Raw genomic sequence first — 14,782 nt, 5'->3', positions numbered from 1 at the left:
AACTATGTTTGGCCTGAAGTTTTAAGAGGATTTACCTTTGCCAAAGCCTTAAGTGATTTAGAGAGCCACTGAAATGCAGCTCTGGGCTGCAGTCCAGCGCTCCTGGGGAGCAGAAGGAGACATGTATCAGCATCATCGGGCACCGGACTCCAACCTAAGACAGCGAAGCAGAGGATAAGCACCCCTGCGACAACACTTCCAAAGGGAGAGCACTCAAAAGGAAAGGAATTGAAATCGGAATACATACAAGTTGTTTTACTTAAAAAAAAAAAAAAAGTATAATAACCCCTCAATAATAATATTCTTAAGGCTCCCTCTCCATATAGACAAGTCCTCTAGTGCTTCCTCAGGCTGTCAGAGAGATTTCCAGCAGATTTCCCTATTTCCAGGCTTTTTGCACCGTCTCCTGTTTGCAGAGCATCTGTTTCTTCCAAAATAAGCAGGATGTACTCCTGCTGGCATTACCCCTTTTACACATAAAATAACAAGGATAGAACAATAACAAACAGATGTGATATATGACATCTCATAAACTATAATAGCAACATCTCTCTCCAGCCCAGGAGGGTTATTTAATTCATCAGGTTTAACGAGTCTTCAAGCAGTTTATGGCACGTACTGATTCATGCAATCTAAATGCAGCTCTGTCATTAATATCAGATAAATCTTTCTAAGCAAGAAGCTATGCTTTCACACCAAAAAAAAAATGTGTCTGTGCTACAACAAGGGCTAGTGTTTTGGCAATTAAATTAAACTGGGATTTAGGCTAGTGGTTTTAAATAAAATTATCCTACACTAAAGGTAAATTTAATGCTTTCGAATATTCGTTCTGCTCCTGTGCTGGGTCAGGAGGAAGGTGTTGAGATCATACAAAGAGTAAGTAGCTCCCATGAGAAACCTGGCAGACAGATTGGGATTTGGGGTTGTCATGCTAGCAGTGGGATTTTACTCCCAATCTGTGAAAGGTGGAACCCGTGCTTAGTAATAAAGCCTACACAAATACATATTACAAGTAAAGAGAAGAGACAACATGAGATTTGAATTAATAATATAGTGGTTCCCAGCCAGGGGTCAAGGTCAAAGAGCGTATTGATAGCGAAATCAGCAGCTGTTATTTTCATGTGCCTATGTCTTGTCCGCAGCCATACATTATACTGAAAGAGCCATATATACATCACGAGCAGACTGATGACAGCTTCTGGCAATGCTCCAAAAGTAGGCTATAAGCAGAAAATGACAGTTGGGAAGTGGCAAATTTCTGGCTTTCTTCTGTTTTTAAAATATGAATGGATTTTACAGGGAGGTGAGAGAGGTGCCAATAAAATATTTCCTCGGCATCAGAATTATTCACCTGAAATAATTCAAGGCGGGCAGTACTGGTCTGCAAAATCCTGAAGAATTTTTAAAACAGGAAAACTAGGCAAAGTTGAGATTATGGTCACTTTACTCACAATAGAGAACAATACATGTATGTTTATTTTAAAAGCTTATCTTTAGCACCAGTCTTAAGAAAATGCCTGGAGCTAAACATGAAACTTTCAAAGATATGGAATCCATTTTAACCACATATTGAGCAATGATTTCTGTACTACAGCTAGCCTTGATCCAGCCATATCGACAGCATCCTTGAATACTATTTGATAATATTCCTATACTGAGACAATTGTACTTAGAAGTTTTGAGGTTAAAAAGGAGTGATGTAAATTCAAACTGGATTGGTAGCTACAAATAAATTCTCCATTTTAACTTGGGTGAGTTACTTAGAGTTAGATTTAGAAGCAGAACTTGGGCACTCGATTACCTGAAAAGAGCACTGTTGCTGTGAAGCCTTCAGGGACTGGAGCTTGTGAACCTGCAGCTGCTCCATTCCAGCAGAAGCTGAGACCATCTTTAGGCACATGGTCCTTTTCAGGGTGGTCTCTGAAGGTGAAAATGGGCACTGAGCACCTTCATTGGTGACTATCAGCAGGAACACGAGTTGGTGGTTGTGTGTCTCTGAATACAGAACATGTAGGGATGTTTGGGGAAATCTTCAAGAAAAACATGAGGAGGTTTCAGGCTTAGGACACCATCAGCTTTTGCTAAGAAAGGGTGGTGGCTGAAGGCTGGGCAGGTAGACTTTGAGCTTTGGCACTGGAATTGCTTTTTTATCTCTTCATGCCCTGGCTGTAGGAAGGAGATAACAGTTTTTCTCCAACTGGTCATAGAGGGACAAGCTAAAAAAATAGAAAAAGGGAGCCAGTTATACAGTTATAACTAAAAGCTAGACAGTCAGAGGCACGTTACTTCAACAGCACCGGAATCTGAGGCTGAAAAACAGAGAAAATTGTGTCTGTCCTGGATTTAATAACTTTTAGAAGAGTAAGTTGAAAACCCAGAAGTAGATTCCAAATTAAAACCATACCTGTTCTCTCTTTAGGGGAAAACTGGTTAAAGACACACAGCAGATGGTGGGAGCAGGGTTGAATCACAGCGTGACAGTGAAGGGCCAGTCACCAAACACACAGTGGACCAGAAGATGGGCAAGTGAAGATGCCCAGTTATGCTGCCCTGGAATAATTTACCATAAAATGATGGCAGGAGCCATATAAGAAAGGTGAGGGATGCATCAAATGGATGTTGGCTTGCTTGTGCCCCCTAAAAGCCACCACCAGCCCAACATGAGAAACTGCAGGAAAGGAGAGGGCTGGAGCTGGGCTGAGCCTTTAGGAGATGGTACCCGGAAAGATGTCGTAAAGAAGAAGAGGACAAGAGCAGCAAGGTGAGTCGTGCCAGAGGTGAGGACTGTACAGCAGCAATGTAACCCGTCCCCTCCCCTCAATGCTTGGAATTAACTACACACTTGAGCAAAGGCACAGGAGAGAAGAAGAAGGGAAAGGGAAAGGGAAAGGGAAAGGGAAAGGGAAAGGGAAAGGGAAAGGGAAAGGGAAAGGGAAAGGGAAAGGGAAAGGGAAAGGGAAAGGGAAAGGGAAAGGGAAGGGGAAGGGGAAGGGGAAAGGGAAGGGGAAAGGGAAGAGGAAAGGGAAGGGGAAAGGGAACATTTTTTCACACTCTAGCAATAATTTGCCCAATTTCTGCTACATGTAAATACAGTCACATTGTCATAAGGCAGCAGGGAAGTGGTGTGGAGGGCGAGCTCCTTGCATGGAGCAAACAAGCTTGTACCACGTTCTCACAGTGGAGCCTGTGCTAATGTGAGTATGCTCGGGGCATGCCTGGTATTTTTGGAAGCCTGAGCAGATTCAAAATAGCTGAGCGCTGATGTGTTTGGGATCAGGAGCCCAGGTCAGAGGGGATTAGGAGGCAGGATTCATGGTAGCATAGCTGCTTCCAGCTCTCCCGCATCAGGCAGCAGCCAGGACCCTTTGTCACCAGCTTTGTCCTTCCCTGCTCACAGCCAGGCCAGCTTGCTCTCATGTTCACCACCGTGGGACGTGGGTCTTCACAGATTTAACCAAAGCTATAAATGTTTCACACTGTGTTCAGGGTCAAAGGCAAAAGCAAAGTGGAGCAGTTTATAATTGTTAAAGCTGGTGGACATAAGAGGACTTAGGCAGTGGGTCCCACTGAAAAGACATTACCTTAGGGATTGTATTGTGTATACTTCTTTTTTTTTTTTTCCAATCTTTGCCACGGCTGCAAATGGAAAAGGAAAAAAAACCCACCAACTACCACTTTGTGTTTAAGTTGCCAGTCCATGCGTGCTTTGATAGGAGATAGCCTAATCCTCTTCTTGCTTGAGTGGTCTCTCCAATTTCTGCCGTAGCACTGACAAGTCCCTTTGGGTTTATGGTGAGGGATTTTTTTTTATAACCTTTTTTTTTTTTATCTTTTGCTCTACTGATTTTACCTCAGGGGAAATCACTGATTTTTATTTTTTTTTTAACCACAAGCAATAGCTTCTTATTTATTTAGCTAAGCTATCTAATTCCATTAACAGTAGCTGTTTTGGGGGCCTTTTTAAACATTCCTCCCTTTGTTCTGGATTCTTGAGGTCTTACGGCATCTTTTTACTGCACTAGTTGGCTTGGATAGTTAGGGTTACATTAGGTTTGTCTAACAAGTGGGAAAATACATTTAAACCCTTCACAGAGGACAGTTACAGGGTCTGTTCCACTCCAGTGGACTCGCATCCAGCACGCTGAGGGCAGAGCTGCAGGAAAGCCAAAAGGAAACCAGTTAAGTTGTTCGTGCACTAACCCGCACCTTGAAAATGTGAGTAAATGAGAAGTGCAGGTTACAAATGCAGAAAGTAAATAACTCAAGGAGTTAAATAACTTTTCATGTGATGGATATGCTGAAATTTTCTTCTAAATCAAGAAGGTGTCCTCCTCTAGCCCTACTCTGTGTCACATCCCAGAGTCATGGACATCAGAGCACAGGAACAGCTGGATAAAGACCTATAGGCTGAACCATGCCAGAGGGCAGGAATATGGTGTTCCTCCAAATACCATTTAAGCTGTTCAGTTTTGTTTTCTCTTGACAAACATGGGACAAAGTAATTACATTATTTTGCAGATCACTGTGGGTGGAAATGAAATAAAACCCCTTATCTCTGGGAAAGCCCTTGGATATGGCTGTGGTTGTACAAATACTTGCACTGCAAATACAATTAGGCAGAATGAAAGGGGATGCAACGAGAGGCACCAGCAAAAGTGTGGAGCAGGGCACTTCAACCTCACCCATCTCTGGTGTGCCTAGACTTCAGAGAAAGGGAGAAATGTGTTCTCTTGGTCTTGGTAATAAGGATGAGTACTCTGTAGGGCTGAATTTCATTTTTGTAAGCTACAAAACTGTTTAATCTGTACTGCTTCACATTATTTCTCTGTGTGCTCGCTTTGTGAAACAGCATGATTGAGCTCCTGGTCTGGAGAATTAATGAGCTAAATGGATTGAATGAAGTGCAAGAGAAAAGGATCAAATTACCTCATTTTATACACGGGGAACAAAGAGATAGGCTGACTGGTAACCATTTTAAAATTGACTCAAGAAGGCAGGAGCAGAGTGAAGAACTGCATGCAGATCCTCTAAGCCCCTGGCTGCTCTCTTAACCATTAAAACCACCTTCTCAAGTACCAAGTTTGTTTGTAATGTGGCCATGCATCATACATCAAACCACTTTCTGTCTCTAGTCCACCCTCACTCCAGCAAACTTCCAAATTAAGGGATGATTCCTCCAGTAAAAAACGTGCTTCCAGATTAATATGCTTTGCAGCCCCAAATGTTCAGGAAATGCAGAAGACCAGAAGGACTCTAAACAGATATTTTTTTTTACAAAGCTGATGAATTAGGCTAATGTGCTAGGAAATTCAGCTGTATCAAAAATGAGGATGAGGTAGCTTTCAAAGTAGAATGCTCTTGGCTAATGCCAAAAAGCTGGTTTAGTAATGGTTTCAATTTGATGGGAGAGTCAGGAACACAACAACCTCTTCCTAGGGGGAAAGCAGAGCACTGCTTTATTTATGAACTCAGGAACCCAACGAGAGTACATTAAGCTCTGTGGAGCAAAGCTCCTTGTAGGCTCATAAATGATAGCAGGATTTAGGGGTTTACTGTGTAAGTATCTGAGTTAACTCATCACAATAAAGTGCTCCAACATTTGGAGCAACACAAATTATTTGGCAGAGGCTGCTTTAAGTTAATGTGAGTAGATGGGATTTCTTCATCACTGCACTTGGAAGGATGTATCATGATTTAATTCACTGAATATCAGTATATATTAGTGCAAATAGCACAGCAACTGCCAGGGCTAAATTAAGGAATGGTTAGTTCCATTCTGAAAAAGCATTGTGCACTCAAAAAGCTTTACTTTAAATAGGAAGACATTTTCAGGGTCTTTTCTAGAGGACACAACCTGATAATGTCATCAAATTATGACCAGATTCTGAGGTAGCAACATGGTATGTCTGTTACATGGCTAGTCTGTTTCCTCACCGAAATAAAATACCCTTTAAGAATGAGATTCAGTGTAATGATGCGCATAGCAATAGCTTATTTATGTTACATATGTGAAGCCTTAAATGCGTCCAGAATTTTACCTCAGAATATGTGTTGGTATAATTAATATATAACACTGTTTCAAGTTCATGTGTCATTATCCCAGTAAAGGTATTTATCACTAGAAATACAGTGCTAAAACACACGGTGCTGAATCCTGCCCCAATAGCTGGGTGAGCACACACAAAAACATCCTCTCCAAAGTGGGACATCAGGAAAAGCTGCACCTGCAATAAGTACATCCACGTGACAAAAATCCCAGATGGAAGGAAAGAGCCTGATATAAAAAGTATGGTATTTATTTTAAATTAATCTTCAAAGTACAAGAATATGGCTGTGTCCTGGGGCTCTCATTGCAGATAAGGAAACAAAACTGTGGACTCCCCTTGACAGCTCTCTATCCAACTCTGCAAGTCGAAGAAATAAACTGCACCAAAGTCCCTTTAACAACAGTGTAATTACATTTATCAAAATCTGTATAATTGTAGCTACTCTGGCAGCTGTATTGATGCTATTTTACCTACTGAAACCCATTCCTTGTAGCCAACTCGGCACAAACTCTGTGTTTAGTCCAACCACAGACAGTCCTACCTGTGCAAAGACGCTGCAGACAGACAGGCAGTTGCTTGGAAGAAGCTGCTGTTTGAGAAACTGGTGAAACTGAAGTTAAGGGATGATGCCTAAAAGAGAAAATTATTCCAGTTGTGGCTGGGTGTTTCCCTGTGAGATACACACATGGTTTGCCATGACATCATAACTTCAATGCAAGCATCATTAAGTGAAATTATATGGACCCATGTAATGTAGCAGATCAGATTTTCATTGTATTCTCCTCTTGACCATAAAACAAAGAAGTTCCACTGAGGAGACCCAAGTCAGACTGAGATCACCTCAGTGTTTGACACTATCTGAACAGAAACTCAGAGGCCTGAAAAACAAAGGCTCTGCATGAAGATATGCAGAACACTGCTGATTCCCCTGGTTTAAGACCAATAAAGGCAATTCCTGTTTGCTTCAGCTTCCTAGCTGCTAGTACAGTATCCATCCTCTTGGCCTAAGAAAAGTAGTTGAAAATATCCAGAAGAATACTTAAAATACGTATAAATGTGTATAAGTCTGTGTGTATATTTATTTCTAAGAGAAAAAAAACACCTTTCAGGTGTTCAGCTTGACCAGAAATCAGCTCCAAAGCAGAGCAAGAAGGGTAGCAGGAAGGGGTAGTAAAACATTTCCAAAAGAAAACTTTACTTGATAGAAAACTGACTCATTAAAATTAATGATTGACCTCTTTCTGTTTGATGTACTTGCTTCCTAATGGAACGTTCATCTGTCAAAATACCTTGACAAAAATCTCTCAGTTAACTCTTCTGAGAAGCTCAGTTGTATTAATACATAGAGAAATAATTTAGTCCCCACATCTTTGGCCCTTTGTCCAACAGTAATAGGTGTATGTTCCATGTCCATCCTTTCCTATGCAAACCTGCAGATGTGCCTTTTTGGACACCGGACTTCTTTCTCCAGTAGTTTTACAAAAAGGGTGGCCCCTTAAGCTGCATGTTTTTGGACAGAGTCCTTTGCTCAGGTTAAATTTGATTCCGAGGAGGTGAAAATTTCCACCCTGGACTGGAATCACTTGGGTGGCTCTCCAACATCTGGGGGTTCGGGGCACCGCAGGTCTCCCAGAGCACCTTCCATGGAGGTGTGGGGTCCCTGTGCCAGCTGAGGTGACCCTCAGCTCTGCCGCCCTGGGGGCTGTGTCTGCTCTTCCCTGGTGTGGGAGATGCAATTATGGGGAAGAGCTCAGGGTCTGGTTTCAACTGTAATTGCTTGCAGAGGTGCTGATATATGCGATCAGACAGACAGCCTCCTCTCTCCATGTAAATACACTAGAACTGTAGCTTAAAACACTGTTAAGCCTGAAATAAAACAGAGTTGAGGAGACCTGGAGACTATTTCTATTCTAAATTTAAAAAAAAAAAAAAAAAATGTGATAAGGAGCTCCCTTAGTTCTTCTGCCTTCAGAGAGGCACAAGAAGTGTCCCCAAATAGGTAAGCTCTTTATTTCCTAGTTCTTCACAAAGCAAAAGACATTCTCAGCATGGACACTGGAGGAAGAGGACCCACACCTGCTCTGTCTGGGAGCAGATTTGCCCACAGTAGATAAAGCTGACTGGTATGCAGCAGAGAGATTGCTACAAAAAAAGCAAAAAAGAACAGGAAAAAAACCCTGAAACAGCCTCATAGGCCTCCCCAGACATTGCTAGCGATATCTTGCACAGCTATCAGGTGAAGCGGTTCTGCTTCCCTGCAGTCAAATTGGTCCACTTTTTGCTATCAGTATTGTGAGATTTTAATAGTAAATTCTCAGTGCTGACCATCATCTCCCCAGTGAGTGAAGGGAAGTGATAGCAGGTGCTTTATGGTTGGCTTTTCCCTTCCTCCTCCTACCTCCAGCATCTCTATAGTCCACAACGTGTCCTTCCCTGCCAGTGTGCTTAACTTCACACCTACTCGACAGCTTTCCACATAGGCACCAAACCCTTACAAAGACAACAGATGTTTTCTTCATCATCACCTCTAAAAAAATTCTTAATAAAAGCTGAGATTAAAAGAATTATCTTATAAATTGCTCTGCAGCACTAGACAAACAGCCTTCACACTCCAAAGGTAAAAGCCTTATTTCAAGAAAGCAAGCACTCTGATGGCAAGACACAGACCATTATCGATTGCTGGTCCCATAAATCACATTTATTTTCCAAATAATAGGAAGATTCATTGTTTTCTGCCAAGCATTGTCACCTGGTAATAGCAGCCAGTCAAAGCAACAGTAATTTTCACACCATAAAAACAGTATCAAGCCTGTTCACTGAGTAGGATGAATGTTATTGATCTGGGTGGGGGGGAGGAAAAAAACAAACAAACCTATAAAAACAAGAGACAAAAGCAAAGAAATTAAGTCATGATGTATTGTGTGTGTAATGAAAGGCCTGTTAACATTTCCATTATTCAGCTTCCCTCCCCAGATGCCTCCTCTGAAGCATTTACAGCCCTGCTAGGAAACCTTCTCCTCAAAGCAGGGCTACAAGGGGTTAATGGTGTGAGACGGACACTTTAGAGAAGGGGAGTTCAAACCATCGTATAAAAATGATGAGAAAGGTCCTACCCTGGCCTCTGTTTATTGACACAGCAAAAGCCCCAGAGCATTTAACTGAATTGATTTTTCTTTCTGCTGCAGAGGGACGGGACTACAGGAACTGCCCAGGAGTCGCAGTCAGGAGGAGCCACAGAGCCGTGGAAAAGGAGACACACGTACCTGCCCGAACCTGTCACCTGTGTGAGGGGCTGGAAACCACAGCCCTCCTGCTGGGTCCACTCATAGACCAAATAACTAGCACAAGAAGAAAAGCTGAACATATGGATCCTTATTCTCAAAATTTACCTAAACTTTTACATTAAAAAAAAACAACTCATCCACCATAAGCAGATTGTGTACACCGTACCCTTCCAGACTGCCCCGCTGAGTGGCTGTTTGCTTGTGCAGCCTTGGCAAAGCAGTTGGCTGAAGGTCTCACCAGACCAGTGGTGGAGAGGGACTGAGACCTGTGGACCTCCTCCAATTCCATCACCTGCATCCGCAGACACAATTTCATACCCGGGGCTGGTGTGATGTCCTGAAGGGTCCTGTGTGCTTCTTCTTAATGACCATCAGCAACACAGCCATCAGTAATGGAAATGAAAAGTCTACCTTGTAAACCCTTTGAGTTTTTCTGCCTGTGTCTGGGCACCCGTCACTCTCTGGATCAAATTCAGAAGTACAGGGACAGTCTTTAATCTCCTGACTTTCTAAATTACACCCTCATATTCTCAGTTCTACAGCAGCAACCAGCAATGCCATCGTCACCTTCTTCTACTCAATACCAGCAGAAAGTAGCCCCAAAATAAAGACAATCTCACAAACTTCCCCTCTGCCAAGAGAGACAGTCTTGTCCTAATGACTTGAGTTTTTGAGCAAGGTCAACCCTTGCTAACAAGAGACTGGTGACTTTTCTGGACAGAAATTAGATTCTGAGGCAGCTCATTGTTAGCAGCTTAAACAAAACATTGCTAAACCGCAGACCTAAACCTATCTGCTAACTATCCCAGGAAAAACTTCGTAATCTCTGCATGAACCAGCGATTGTTTCATAATTGGGCTGGTAAAAACACCTAGAGCTCTCTAGCTTTCTCAGCTGACACATCACAATAAAACATGATGTGAGGTGAGTCATTACCATCATGTTCTATCACATCCCATCTCCTAATGCAACCTGAGACTTGCATTACACATGAGCTGAACAATATTTTCCGAAGTATTCATGATAGAAAAAATCTGTGGTTCCAAGGGACGTCATTTTGTTGATTAAAAAACTGCCACCACCAAACCTGAATCCTGCTGAGAAAAATGGGGCCATGGGCTCAGGTGCACCCAAAACAATCTTCCTGCAAACCGCAGCAGGGCTGTCTGCTGGAGGAGAGGTACAGTGAGCAGAGGTTACCTGTGTAGGCACTCAGATCAAAAACCCATTGGAGAAAATCATATTTAAAAGTGGAGCTGGATCTGAACCAGAACTGCAGAGCCAGACACATGGAGCTTTGGCAAATCCTGACACAGCGTTTTGGGGGGTTGGATCAATGGGCCAGTTTTGACTTTGCATTTAAGAGTCAGTGTCTGATGTGATGCACCCTCCCATCTCCCTGGATCCTCCCTACCATCACTGGTGTTTCCTCATAACTAATGACCCAGTCACTTAAGATTTCCCAAATGACATCAGCGACCCTAAAACCCAGTAAGCAAACACTTGCACACAGCTGTCCCTGCACAAAAGATGCTGAGAGGAATAGGGAAATCACAGATTGCTACACACAGAAATACCAGCCGCACGTTGGAAAAAAAGGGGTTGGAAATGCAGACGTTGTCGTGCTGCCCTGGGCAGCGCTGCAGAAATCCGGGATGTGTGGAGTCGCACTGCCCACATCTCCAAGCACTGCCTGGAGGGATGTGTCACACCAGGAGCAAAGTCTCTTCCTGAGGTCACCGGACCCGTCTCTCTGGTTAGCAGGGATCATACAGCCGACAGCGGTTCTCCGTGGGAACAGGAAAACTGACAGTGGTAACACCAGGTGCTTCCTAAAATAAAACGCTTACTCCACAGTCCGTGTCCTGCCAGCCAAGCAGAGTTAGAGACAGCCTGAGGAACAACAAGCGGCGGCAGGAGCTGTGCCTGAGTCAGGAGGTGCACGTCCCATCACCCACCAAGGAATGTCCCATGACGCGATTTTGTCTGAGGAGGCGGGAAGGAGGGTGAAGGTGTGTGGGACCACGCTCTGGAGATACCATCACTGCCATGAGCTCATGCATTCTCATACCAGAGCCCGTGAGAGCCTGGTGGGACCGAGGGCATCGGAGCTGGGTCTCAAATATGGGTCTGCTTTTTCTGTGTCCTGGGCTCTGCATGGCCTTTTTCTCATTATGTCAGACTGATAACAGGTTATTAGCAAGTTGCTCAAATGCTCATCATGCTCATCTGAGTGGTCATTACAATTTAAGGAGCTGAGTGACAGGTGCTGTGAGTGACAATGTGCTTTCCTAACCTAACTGAGAGGGTGATCAATGGTAGGAAATGGCTTTTCTGTGAGGAATGGTTCAATATGCTGTACCTCTTGAGCCATAAAAGAGTTAACCAAATGTTGATGTGAACAAAATGTGTAAAACCACAATTGGCACAGAAAAGGTGAATAAGGATGTGCTGTTCACTGTCTGGTCCAATGTCAGGAGGGAGGAGGGAAGGAAAATAAAAGAAGCTCGCAAGAGAGGGGTTTAAAACACAGGGGATATCTCTTTACCTGACAGTCAGGTGAGGAATCCCTTGCCATAGGACACTGGGCATTGAGCAATTTTCAAGGTCAACAGGCAATCAAAAAAGTCAGTATAAAAAAATACTGGGCAACAGAAAGACCAATTCTGGATTCAGGAGCCTCTGACCCACAAAGTGCCGTGGTTGGGAAAACACTCTGGTGAGGTGTAATTACATGCTGAGCCTGTTCCTGTGCTCTCCCCTCGACATCAATCGTTAGTCTCCATCAAAGGCAGGACAGTGGGCCAGGTAGCTGACAAATCATTTTTATGGGTATAAAGCGTGACTCACAGCACAGGGAAGGCTCTAGCTCTGGTTACCTCCTTGCTTGGAATCCTGAAGCAGTAAAACTCATGTTGTCACACCACCACCAGTGTGGCAGGTTGTGGCTTGCATCTGCTGCCAAGATATCATCGTGTACCTTTGGCGATTGTCCCTTCCCGGTGCCGTGGGAAGCGGCAGCTCAGTGCTCCTCAATGGCTCCTTTTGCTCCTTTCCTTGCCCAGCTCCAAGCGTGCAGTCTGTTAAAGAAGCTCCAACCTGTCTCTTGGTTTCACATAGCAATATGTAATCAGCACTGCTCAACTTAACATATTACAGCCTCCAAAGATGTCACACATTGGGACTCCAAAAATCAGGAAGAAACATTTATTTCATAAGTTTCAACCTGATACATTTAAGAGGCATATTTTCCTACTGGCTTTGGAGTGATCTACCATTTTGCCCTGTTATCTTTCACCTTAGAAACCTGGAAGTAACTTTTGCTTTTCAGGTTAAAGAAATTTTACCAACTGTAACTCTCTAACATTGAGATAATGTAAAAAAACCTCTTATCATAAGACTTCATTAACTTGTAACCACCAGCAGCCTAAAGAACAAGCAACACATTTTGCATTGACTGAAGGATGAGCTCTTCCCAAACAAGGGATGGAAAAAATTATGCATCCTGTTTAAGTAGAAAGGTGTATGTGCATGCCAATGGAAACAGGCATTGAAGAGATGCAATTAAACATCCAGCCAGTGCAGTGAGGTCCTGTTCCCTCCTTGGAGACATCCTAGAAAATCTGTGATCACTTCCAGGCGGATATGGAGACTTCTCCCTGAAATCAAAGCATCCAGACTCGCTAAGAGAGCATGTGTTTTGAGCTTCCTCTCACACTCACCTCTTGCTTTTGGGGCTGGCTTTGCAGTGACGACATGGGGTCTCCTGGAAGAGCCAGAAGGAAAGTCTGGGATACTTGATGCTGTAGTTCAAGATGTGACAAATGACATGAGTAGTGTCTGCTGGTTGTGATGACAGCAGCGAGGTAACCTACCCACTTGGAAATGTCATCTCATGTCAGCTCAGCCACTTTGGAAGCACAGCTCCTGCCATCAGCAGTTAACAGCTGGTGGCCAAGATGGCACCAACAAGGTACTTAATGAACCTAACACTTCCCAACACCCCACCTAATCCTTTTGGGCTAGAAAAAACTTGTGAGAAGTCCAAGTGTGCTGACACAGGGCAGCTGAATTTATCACAGTTTCAAATATGAACATTTATTAAAATTGAGCGTCTGTCTATGGCTTTAAGTGCCCTGTATTAATTCTTATCAGCGGAGAGGAAAATTGTCTTGCCTTGCCTGGTTTTCAGTGCTACAGGTAGCGATGAGCAAAGTTTTGCAAATAGTGATAAAAAGACCAGATTCTGGTCATTGGGAAGAGAATATACCTAATCGTGGGCAAATGTACCACCCCCCAAAAAATACATGACTTATAGTGGAGAAAGGTGCTCCCCAGGCAAGGTTACAGGAGAGAGCACTAACATTTAAGTTAAATTTGGACATAAAGGAGCAGGACTGCACACAAAGGAAGAGAACTGAGATCTGAAGTGCAGGAAGGACTAGCCTGAGCATCCCAGGCATAAACAGTCCGGTGCAACTGGCACACAAAACGAAGGAAAAAAAATGGAATCAATACATTTCTGTATTGGCAGAATAAAACATTGACATTCAATATAGTAACAAGCTAATCCCACCACTTGACAGGCACCAGTTTGGTGGCACATGTCTTGGAACATTCCTGAAGAACAAGGGGGCACAAGTCACACACATTTCAGACGTGTTTGGGAAAACAGGCAGTTTGGTGCTTCCCTAATGATCATTATACATTTTCCAGGTATCTGACTCTCTTCTTTTCAAAAGCATCATCTTTTCAGTGTGTTATTTCAACAAATACATACCGAGTATCATGAGATTATTCTGAATTTTGGGAAAAAAAGCAAGTCTCTGTAAAGGCAGCCAAGCTGGAAGAGAAAAATTGAGTTTTGTATTGCATTTAGCAGTAGAATTTACAGGTCTGCAAGCTGCCCACAGAGGAGAGCAGCAGCACAGAGCAGAGGCTGGGTAAAAACCTGAAAAATACGTTTTTATCATTTTGACACCTGCGTTCTCTGAGATCATTTATTTGGGATCAAAGTCTCGCCAAACCCTAGTTCAAAGAGCAGGTGGTGCACATCTCGGAAAGGTGAGGAAAAACAACTGAATTCAAACCATTTTTGTAGTGGCAGCTTCTAAGTGAGGAACAGGAACCTGTATCTAGCAGTATTTTGTTTGTTTGCGATTATGTCCCACTATCTTAAGATAAAATTGGTTTGTTTTCAGTGTATCATTTTCATTACGCTGTTACCCAACTATTCTCTACTGTAATAACTTAATTTTCTCACGGGATACATTTTGGGTCTCTGAGACCAGGTATCTGCTCTGTAAAGAATCATTTTGCAATATGTTTCATAAACCACGTCAGGTCTGTATTCAAACTAGCTTTGCTTCTGTCCTCAGCTCTTCCACAGAAGTGTTGTAGGATGGTCAGCAATCTTTTCCCAGCTTTCACAATACATTTATTCATCACAGC

The 14,782-nt window shown here is 43.1% G+C and overlaps 2 long non-coding RNA genes across 2 annotated transcripts in view; one reads left to right on the top strand and one right to left on the bottom strand.

Moving 5' to 3' along the window:
- Positions 1–6,679, bottom strand: part of LOC135578400 (uncharacterized) — a 21,765-nt gene extending 15,086 nt beyond the window's left edge. Inside the window, exons 1-3 of the long non-coding RNA XR_010469931.1 lie at positions 6,589–6,679; positions 1,802–2,216; positions 36–154 (exon numbers count right to left, since the gene is read on the bottom strand). This is a non-coding gene — a long non-coding RNA (uncharacterized LOC135578400). The remainder of the gene's footprint in view (positions 1–35; positions 155–1,801; positions 2,217–6,588) is intronic.
- On the top strand, positions 2,229–14,782 carry LOC110363479 (uncharacterized). Its single transcript, XR_010469930.1, has 2 exons — positions 2,229–2,761; positions 9,233–14,782. It is a non-coding gene; the product is annotated as an uncharacterized LOC110363479 (long non-coding RNA).

This window comes from Columba livia, chromosome 2 (genome assembly GCF_036013475.1).
Source record: "Columba livia isolate bColLiv1 breed racing homer chromosome 2, bColLiv1.pat.W.v2, whole genome shotgun sequence".
Lineage (NCBI taxonomy): Eukaryota > Metazoa > Chordata > Aves > Columbiformes > Columbidae > Columba > Columba livia.
This window is presented reverse-complemented; position numbering and strand designations above follow the sequence as displayed.